This window comes from Chrysochloris asiatica, unplaced genomic scaffold (assembly GCF_000296735.1).
Source record: "Chrysochloris asiatica unplaced genomic scaffold, ChrAsi1.0 scaffold00388, whole genome shotgun sequence".
Classification (NCBI taxonomy): Eukaryota; Metazoa; Chordata; class Mammalia; order Afrosoricida; family Chrysochloridae; genus Chrysochloris; species Chrysochloris asiatica.
Genome location: NW_006408906.1, coordinates 1,090,941 through 1,102,116, shown reverse-complemented (window position 1 = coordinate 1,102,116; position 11,176 = coordinate 1,090,941). Strand labels below are relative to the sequence as shown.

General features: G+C 37.5%; 1 protein-coding gene across 1 annotated transcript in view; it reads right to left on the bottom strand.

The window, feature by feature from the left end:
- INPP4B (inositol polyphosphate-4-phosphatase, type II, 105kDa) overlaps nt 1-11,176 on the bottom strand; it is a 713,554-nt gene that overhangs the window by 532,488 nt on the left and 169,890 nt on the right. The window lies entirely within an intron of this gene.

Here is an 11,176-nt window from a genome sequence, read left to right as displayed (position 1 = left end):
AAGGTTGTATCATCTGCATATCACAGGTTGTTAGTGAGTCTTCCTCCAATTCTGATGCCATGTTCTTCTTCATATAATCCAGCTTCTCAGATTATATGGTCAGCATACAGACTGAATAAATATGGTGAAAGAATATAATCCTAGTGCAAACCTTTCCAAATTTTATACCACTCAGTGTTCCCTTGTTTTGTGTGAACAACTGCTTCTTGGTCTATGTAGAGTTTTCTCACAAGCACAATAAAGTGTTCTGGAATATGGATTCTCCACAATATTGTCCATAGCTTGTTATGTTCCACACAATTAAAAGCCTTTGTGTAGTCAATAAAGCACAGGTAAAAATCTTTCTGCTATTCTCTGCTTTCAGCCAAGATCTATCTGTTGTCAACAATGATAGCCAAGAGAGATGCTTTTAGGTTTGTATTGTTTTTCTTTTTAAAAATGGGGTGAGTGACAAGTTTGGTCAGAAGTTTACCTTTATTGTTGTTGTTAAGTGTTGTTGTGTCTATTATCACTCATAGCAACCCTGCACAGGGTTTCCAAGGCTGTAAATCTTTATGGGAGCAGAAAGACTCATCTTTCTTTCGTGGAACAGCTGGTAGTTTCGAACTGCTGACCTTAGGGTTTGCAGCCCAATTCGTAACCACTATGCTACCAGAGTTCCTCCTAGAAGTTTACTTTGTTGTTGTTAAGTACCATTGAGTTGGATCTAACGCATAGCGACCTTATACAGGTTTTCTGAGGAGCGACTGGTGAGCTTGAACCGCCGACCTTGTTCAATCAGCTTTACAGTCTGGCATATTAATCTACCACGCCACACCAGCACTCCAGAAATTTACCTTAGGGTCTGTATAAATGCTATAGTAGTGGACTGTATTTAATATTAAATGGACTATTTGTGGTTAACTGTCATCGAGTTGGTTCCAACTCACAGTGATCCTGTATAGAGTTTCTGAGGAGCTGCTGGTGGAGTTGAATCACTGATCTTGCAGTTCAAACCAACCTTGCAGTCCAGTGCTTATCCTACAGGGCCTTACCAGGATTCCATTCAATGCACTAGAAGAGCACTGAATGTTATTTTCAAAGCAAAAGAGAAAGATTTCTCAATGATCTTTTAAAGGAGGGGATAAACTTACTAAAGGAGAAGGAAAAGAAAACCATATCTAGGTAGAAAGTACAATTACAAAGGGACAAAAAAAAAGAAAAAGGACATGATTATATTCATCAAAATGAAAATCCTTATCAGAATAGTTCTTACATTTCTGAGCAAAGGAGTATTAGAGCTAGAATAGACCTTAATCCAAAAGGTATAATTCAAAATGAGAAAACTGAGACTGTTGTTATTTGTCATTGAGTCGGTTCCTACTCACAGTGGTATGAGGTTTCTGAGAGCAGGTAGGTGTTAGAACTGCTGACCAAGAGGTTAGTAGTCCATTGCTTTTCCTACAGCACCAAGATTTACGTGACTGGTCTTAAGTCTCACAATTAGTTCATAACAGAACTAAACTGAGTTTCAATATTTCCTTTTTCCTTTAAAATCCTACAATCCCACAGATACAGTCATAACAAGTCGGTGAAATCATCTAAACTGTATCCAGATCTTAAGGTGCTGAGAAAGGCCAGGTGTGTCTTTCTGATTGATTTGTTTTTTGTTGTTGTTAAGTGTTGTCCAGTAAGTTCTAACTTAGACTCAAAGTGACTTGTGTAGGGTTTCCAAGGAGTGGCTGGAAGATTTGAAGCACCCATTTTGAGATTAGCAGTCCAGTGCTAATCTACAGCATCACACCAGGATTAGCTGGGCAATATTGTTGCTATGTTCTACATCCTCACAGTGAAGTTTTCAAATAACCAGCATTAGAATTACTTGGGAACTTAACAGAAATATGCAGAATGACAGGCTGTGTCCCAGATGAATTTGAATCTGCAGTCTATAAAGACTTTAGGTGGTTCCTCAGTACACTGAAGTTTGAAGAGCCCTGATCCAAAGGATGCATTCATTCAAAACACTGAGGAGTTTATAAAATGACCAAACCCATCCTTCCTGTTGGTTTTCAAGTGGTTTTGTAGAAATCAGGAAGATAGAAAAAATAGTATATTTAATTACAATATAGTGAAACATATTATTATATTACATTATAATAGAAATATCACATATATGAAGGACGACTTGTTAGTAAACACAACATAGTGTACATCAATTAATTTTTTATTTAAAATAAAAATTGCTAATTTACAGTATTGATTTTGTCATGTTTATGAACAAGTACAAAATGTACTATTTATTAATACTTGAACTAAATGCACTATTCTTCCCTAGTTTTCCTGATTTTTACAAAACAATGGGAAAAATGCACAATGATGTTGTGTTTGCGGACAAGTTCTCTTTCACATATAATTAAGATATGTTTATATCTTGTCATTATTGCAGGTAGTAATTACACTTGGTATTTGCTTATGTGAGGCTTTTTGCTTCTTTTGAGGGGGTAGTAATTTAGACAATTGGTCAACTTAACACTTCATGAATAAATTCTTTAGGAAGCAACTATACACTTGTGGAAGAGTACCTGGGTGGCACAATTGTTGAGATCTAAGCTATTAACCAAAAGAGTAGAAGTTTAAATCCACCCAGAGGCATGTCTGAAAAGACTTGGTGATCATATTCCAAATGGTCTTAAATACACTAGTGAGGGCGGAATGGAGTACAGTTCTACTCCGCAATACCGATGGTCTTCTGTGGCAACATTCCCAATATAACTTAGCTAGAATTCTGTCATTTTAAAAAAAACTTCCCAAGAATAATGTCTATAACTTAAGCAGGCTGGCTAATGCTTTATCTGTTACTTCCTGGGAAAAAAGAGACAAGTAAGAGTTTTCTTGAAGATTCACAAATTCCCAAAGCATTTGGATGAGTTAAAAATAGAAAGGAATTTTACCATTTCCATGGAACGCTTTCCATGTCTCCCATTCTCTTTATTAATAGTAATCCAAATAAACCTTTCACCACCAACAACAAAAAGACTATAAAACTCATTCTAAATATATGTGTTTGTGGTTGTTGTTGTTAAGTACCATCGAGTCGGTTCTGACCCATAGCGACCCTGTACAGGGTTTCCGGGGCTGTAAATCTTTATGGGAGCAGAAAGCCTCATCTTTATCCCACAGAACAGCTGGTTGTTTCGAACTGCTGACCTTGCGGTTCGCGTGCAGCCCGATTCGTAACCACTATGCTACCAGAGCTCCTTATATGTGTTTGGGGTACAGGGTGCTTATTCCTAGTTTTGTTGTTGCTGTTGTAAAATGCCGTCGAGTCAGTTCTGACCCATAGCAACCCTGTATACGGTTTCTGAGGAGCAGCTTGTGAGCTTGAACTGCTGACCTTGCAGTTCAAACAGCTTTGCAGTATGACGCATTAACCAACAGTGCAACACCAGTACTCCATTCCTAGTTTTAGCTCTAGTTTATTATTTTTCAAGGCCACACTAACTTGTGTTATTTCTTACCATACTATTTTTCTTATCTTTAAAAATTCATCAATTTATAGAAGCATTGAAATGCCTTGACATTTTAAATTTCAGAGAGAAAGAAATGTTGGTGCAAATCTAATGGTTATTCATGTGTATTCATATTTCCTATTAAACTACTAATGTGTAAATACTAAATCATCAGATACAATTTAAAATATTAAAATAGTGTTTTGCATACCCTTGGGAGAAAAGCAAATTCAAGCAATAAACTTCATAATATGGAGAAAGGACAGTGATTGACTAAAAAAATGTTTGATCTAATTTTATCAGAAAGAAAACTGTACAAGGGTACTTCAAGGAAAAATTCCTTCATCTTTTAATTTAATTTTTCCATGAACATTTTGAAGCCCCCTCATAAAATCATATGTAGGAAGGTAAGGCAAAAAGTCTTGCTACTAGGGTTCCAGTTCACTCATGCACGGGTTTATTCCAAACAAAAACATGTTAAACATGTCTCTGCAATCAGTGAATGAGTGCAGACAAGTTTTCTCAGAAATGAACTTTCTCAGTCTTATTAGGGTTGAGCATAGTGTCGCTGTGAGTTGGAATCAATGGAGTCCTGGTGTGGCTCTGTGGGCTAATGCATCAGACTGCAAAGTCCTTTGAACTGCAAGGTCAGTGGTTCAAGCTCACCAGCTTCTCCTTGGAAACCCTATATAGGGTCGCAATGGGTCAGAATCGACTCAATGGCAGTTAACAGCAACAATAACATGTGGTGTTGTGGGTTAAAGCTCTGGACTGCAAGGTCAGTTTAAACCACAAGGTCAATGGTTCAAGGTCACTAGCCACTCCTGGAAACTCTATACAGGGTTACTATGAGTTAGAACTGAGTACTTGATGGCATTTAACAAGAACAATTATGTTTGATGGATATTTGAGTTATATCCAGAATGAACTGCTATGAAATTCTTAATCTTACATTTTAAAGCATATGTGTAAATGAAGTTATATTCTAGATGTGATCAGCATTTAATGTACCTGATCTCACCTCAGGGATAAAACCAAAACAAAACAAATCCATTGCCTTGAGCCAATTTTGACTCATCCTGACCCTATAGAACAAAGGAGCACTACCCCATCAGGTTTCCAAGGTTGTAATCTTTACAAGGGAGTCCTGGTGTGGTGCTGTGGCTTAATGTGCTGAAATGCAGTTTGAACCACAACATCTGGGGTTCAAGCTCAACAGCTGCTTCTTGGAGACCTAATACAGGTTCGCTATGAGTCAGAATGTACTCAACAGCACTTAACAACAACAACAAATCTTTACCAAAGCAGACTGTCACAGCTTTGTCCTGAGAAGCTGCTAGTGGGTTGGATTGTCAATTATTGTTTAGCAGCTGAATGCTTATCTACTGAGTCAGTAAGGCTTCTGTGATTGCAACTGTGGTGGTGGTGGTTATGTGCCATGGAGTCGGTTCTGAGGCTGTAAATCTTAACAGGAACAGAAAGCCTCATCTTTCTCCTGTAGAGCTGCTGGTAGTTTTGAACTGCTGACCTTAAGGTTCTCAGCCCGATTCGTAACCACTATGCTACTAGTTGTTGTTGTTGTTGTTGTTATGTGCCGTGGAGTTGGTTCGAACTCATAGTGACTCTGTACAGGGTTTCCGAGGCTGTAAATCTTTATAGGAGCAGAAAGCCTCACCTTTCTTCTGTGGACAGCTGGTAGTTTTGAACTGCTGACATTGAGGTTCACAGCCTGATTCATAACCACTACGCTACCAGAGCTCCTTCTAAAATAGCTTATATGTTGCTTTGCATATGCATTTTATGACTGCTTGAAATGAGTACTGGTGGACTTCTGCTGTGGCGCTGTGGGCTAATGCATCAGAATCTTTTGAACTGCAAGGTTGGTGGTTCAAGCTCACCAGCTGCTCCTTGGAAACTCTATACAGGGTCACTATGGGTCAGAATTGACTCAAAGGCACTTAACAACAGCAACAATAACCAAAAGGTCTACTCTGTCCTAATAACCACTGTGAGTTGGAATTGGCTTGACTCAACAGATTAGATTTCGGGTGTGAATTTAAAACTTCCCCTTCCACAAAAATCCCAACATCTAAACACAATTGTTGTTGAGTGCTGGTGAATTTGAACTGTCAACTTATAAATATTCAAAGAATCAGTGGGTTAAATGTCTTATGAGAGTCTAGACGTCTACCTGTCCCATTGTTGTCATTGCTAGTTGTTACTGAGTCAATTCTGACCCAAGTCAACCTTATAATTACAGGCAACTTTTAAAGTGTGCATATGGAAATTTGCTCTTTTGCCTGGAGCCCTACTGATGAGTGAGCCTAGCTTTTGTTTTTCCTGTCTTTTCAAATTCATCAATGCAGGGCTCTCAAAGTCTAAAAGCCTCATAAGTACTAAATGTTTTTTTTGTTTTTTTTTTTAATCTATTCTGATTAACATAAGGCAAGAATAACTTGCATTTCAGCATTTCCATATATTGGAATTTATACTAAAGGGCCTCATTTTCTAGTTGTTCTGCTATCTCTACCTTTTTACATCTTGCCTTTTAGACCCTGCTGCCTGAACTCTATGTTGTTTTTAAGTGCCTTTGAGTTGGTTAGGACTCATAAAGATCCTTTGTAGGGTTCCTCAGTAGCAGTTGGTGGGTTTGAACTGCCGGCTTGACTCTGTGGTTTGAAGTCCAGTGTTTATCTTACAGTAGCACACCAGGTTGGTACTCTGCATTAACTGGGCTTGAGATACTAAAGGGATCCTTTGATTTTTGGCTTTCAGTTTGATTTTGACAGTAATAGTGGTGCTGTGGGTTAATGCGCCAGACTGCAAAGCTGTTTGAACTGCCAGGTCAGCGGTTCAAGCTCACCAGCTGCTCCTTGGAAACCCTATTCAGGGTTGCTATGGGTGGGAATCAACTCGATGGCACTTAACAACAACAACCCCATGGCAGGAGAATAGAGGGTCCTGGGAGGAAAGTCAGGTTAGTATATATATCTACTTAACTCCATTTTTGCATGGTAGTTTATGGCCCGCTGTGCCCTTCACCAAGGTGGCCTTCTCTACTCAATTCTATTTTCTTCCCTTCAGACCTAGGAGTGATAATAGCATTACCATTATTAAACCAGGTGACTGCACTACCCCTTGTGGCTCTACTTTACAAATAGTCCCTTTGTAAATCAACCCTCCTGGAATTATCCTAATTTGCTAGTGCCATCTGTTTCCTATTGGGACTCTGACTGATACAGACTTAATAGCCATGCTTGTGTGTAAAAATCTGAGAAGCAAAACAAAGAATTAAGGTAGATTACTGTAAATGCTGCTTTCTGAGTCACATGTACAAAACACACAGAAGCACAAGTATTCTTTTCTATAGAACTGGTTGTTAGAATAATCAGAGAGCACACACATTATGTTGGGCCTTGGAAATATAATCAATAATGAAGAGGAAAATTATTCTTCCTCTCATAAAGATGGGTTCTTTCTTTTTTTTCCCTATACTTGGCTAAGCATTCAAACCATTCTCAGCAGGACAGCATTCAGGAGTTTGGTAGAAAGCATTTCCCTGACACAACAATTCTTTGCACCCTCTTACTTAACTCATTCCCTTTTACCACCACATTTTGAAACAGAAAGAGCCCTTTACTCAAAGCAGAGAAGGGAATTATATTTCAAGTGACCCAAGGAATCCTGGCTCTGAATTTCATTCACACTTTCTATTTTTCCTTAATATTTTTTTCCTTCCCTAAAAAAGCAGTGCAGTTAATGCTTATTTATCTCTGGCTCCCTTTGGCACTGCAAATATCTCTGTTTTCCTTACATTTAGATATAGCATTAAAAACAAAAATATCCCTTCTTATTTATAGTTCAGGCCAAATGAACAACAACAAAAAATTATTAAACTAAAAAAGAACAAATTATAGTTAGCTACAAGAATAAATATCTCTGGATGCTACAAAGAGCACTGTGAGCTCCATGACTATCTTTGCAAGGAGATGCCTTATTATTTATATCCTATAAAAATAAAAGTTCCTTGGGTGGCAGGGAAGGCAATAAAATAAATAAATGAATAAACAAATAAAAGTTCCTCCACATTGGGGTGCATTTAATATCACAAAAAGCCGATCACATTGAGAGAGATTACTGACTAAAATTCCTACTGCCCGACCACTGCCATGAAGCTAATTCTAACTCATATCAACCATACATATGGTTTCTGAGCTAGTAAATCTTTATAGAAGTTGACAGTCTCATCTTTCTCCTGTAGAGTGACTGGTAAGGTTAAACCACCAAACTTGCTCTTAGTGGCCCAATGCCTAATCCATAGTGGAAACATATAAGGTGTATCAAATCCACTTCCACTGAGCAGATTCTGATTTACAGTGACCCTATATAGGGTTTCTGAGGCTGTAAATCTTTATGGAAGCAGACTGCCTCATCGTTCTCTCATGGAGTGGCTGGTGGGTTTGAATAGCCAATCTTACAGCTAGTCTTCCATCACCTAACCACAGCACTTCCAGGGTGGGGAAATGTAACTGGATTTCCATACAAAATAATACAAGAGGACAAAGACTTTCTCTCCAATTTACTAGATAATATGACAAGTACCAGAGAAAGTAAGGAGATGAAAGCCACTTATTACCTCTCCTCTATGCACTGATTTTCCCCTTGCTTTAAAACATGTTCCCATGTAGGATGCTCCTCTTTAGTCTTTCGATGGGGAGGAGGAATCTACAGCTTTATTTTTCACATTTGTTAGAAATCAATGATGTGACTAAACAGAAAGTGGTCTGAAGGTCCCTAAAGCAAGCATAAAACCATGCAGGAGTTTTATCTAATAGATCGTCAAATACCATCTGGAGTCAAAAAGTTTAGCTCTTTATTTAATCAATTCCATCCCAGAAAAAGGACCTATGTACTCTAGGAATTTAATGTGCTTTGCATAATGTATTTATGAATAATCTGTTAGAGATTCTGGTGATAAAAAAAAATTTTATGCTAAAATAGAAACACAGTACTCAGATTATACTACATTTGTTGATGTTGTTGGTGTTGTTGGGTACCAACAACAGTTGGTATCAGTACCAATTCATATTACAAAAAGCAGATTACACTGAGAGAGACTGCTGACTATAATTCCTACTGTGTCAATTGTCTGGGACAAGATTCTCAGTGGTTTGGTATTTAAGACATAGTAAACTGTGTGGCGCTGTGGGCTAATGTATCAGACAGCAAAGTCATTTGAACTGCAAGGTCAGTAGTTCAAGCTCACCAACTGCTCTTTGGAACCCCTGTACAGGGTTGCTATGGGTTAGAATTGACTCGACAACACTTAAAAAACAACAATCCCCCATGATGAGACATAATAGAATCACTTTCCCCATCATGTGATCAGCTCTGATCTAACGTAATTATGGGTTGTAAATCCTCATTCCTATGATGTTAATGACACCAGATGAAAGCTATAGAATTAGGTGGATCTTGAGTCAACCTCTTCTGAGATATAAGAGAGATTAAACAAGCCAGCTAAACTCAGATGGACCAATGAACTCAGAAGGACCCACTACCACTGAGAAAGAAGAGCTAGGAATGGAGTGTATCCTTTGGACTTTGGGGTCCCTGCATTGTGAAGCTCCTAGATCCAGGGAAAGATAGATGCCACGATACATGGCAATTCTTCATGAATGCTGGAGCTCCAGATGGTGACAGAACACCCAGACCCAGAGATGACAAAATGAAAGCATTCCCCTAGAGCTGGCACTCTTAATTTAGACTTCTAGACTCCCAAAGGTCTATAAGGGAATACATTTCTGTTTGTTCAAGTATTTCAGTACTAGATCATTCAGACAATAATCCTGTGTACAACAGAATAAAACATTGTCCTGTCCTGTGTCAGCTTCACAATTGTATGTTTGAGCCCATTGTTATAGCTATAGTGTCAGTCCATCTTGTTGCGGGTGTACCTCTCTTTGCTGGCCCTCTGCTTTACCAAGCATGATGTCCTTCTTCATGGATTGCTTCTTCCTGATACCATTTACAAAGTATATAATATGAAGTATCAACACCCTCACTTGTAAGGAATAATCTGACCTTACATTTGCCAAAACAGATTAGTTTGTTTATCTGGCAGTCTATGGTATATTTAATATTCTTGGCCAACTCCATAATTCAAAGGCATCAATTCTTCATTCTTCCTTATTAATTATCCAGTTTTTCCATTCATATGAGTCATCTCAAAATACCATGGCTAGGGTCAGGTGCACCTTAGTCTTTAAAGTGACATCTTTCTTTTTAAACACTTTTGGAGGCAGATGTACCCAATGCTCTGTGCCACTTGATTTCATTGATTGTGGAACCAAGTAAAATAGAATCCTTATCAACTTCAATATTTTCATTTTTTATCATGATGTTGCATATTTGTCCAGTGTGAGAATTTTTGTTTTCATTATGTAGAGGTTTATTCCATAGTGAAAACTACAGTCTTTGATCTTCAACTGTAAGTATTTCAAGTCTCCTTTTTATTCAACAAGCAAAGTTATATTATCTGCATATCTCAGGGTGTAATGAGTCTTCACCCAATCCTGATGCCAATTTATTCTTCATATAGTCCAGTTTCTCAGATGATTTGTTCATCAAACAGACAGAATGATTATCATGAAGGTTACAATACTGGTGCATATTAAAAAAAATTTTTTTTTAAACTATGCAGTATCTATTTCATTTTTCTTTCCAAATATCTTCTTCTTGGTCTATGTACTAGTTCTACATGAGCACAGTTGAATGTTCTGTAATTCCCATTTGTTGCAACGGCATCCATAATTTATTGAGATCCACAAATTTTAATGCTTTTGGATAGTCAATTAAACACAGGTAAACATCTTACTTTCATTCAAGATGTATCTAACATCAGCAATAATATTCCTCTCTCATGTTCTCTTCTGATCAGACTAGAATTCTGGCTATTTTTCTGTCAATGTGCTGTTGCACACACTTTTTTATGTACTTCAGCAAAATTTTACTTGTGTGTGATACTAGAGATATTATTCAATAATTTTCACATTCTCTTGGATCATCTTTCTTTGGGATAGGGACAAATATAGACCTTTTCCAATTGGTTGGCCAAGTAGCTCACTTCCAAATTACTTGGCATAGATGAGTGCATGCTTCCAGCATTATATTCATTTGTTAAAACATCTCAATTGGTATTCCATCAATTCCTGGACCAATGATATTCACCAACATCTTCAATGAAGCTTGTACTTATTTCTTCAATAACATCAGTGCATTCGCATATACTACCTCCTGAAATGGTTAAACAAAGATTATTTCTTTCTGGTATAGTGACTATGCATATTTTTCCCATTTTCTTATGATGATTTTTGCATGGTTCAGTATTTTGCCAATAGAATTAATCAATACTGCAACTTTAAGCTTGGGGTTTTTAATTCAGTTCTTTTAATTTGAGAAATACCAAGTGTATTCTACTCTTTTGGTTTTCTAACGTCATGTCAACTTTGTCTTCTTGAGCTGACCTTTGAAATATTCTGTTCAACTCTTTTACTTTACCCTTTCTTCTTTTGATTTAGCTACTCTATGTTCAACACCATATTTCAGTCTCTTCTAACACACATTTTGACTTTTTATGATAGCTTTCATGATATCCCTAATGTCACTGCAAAACTTGTCTAATCTCT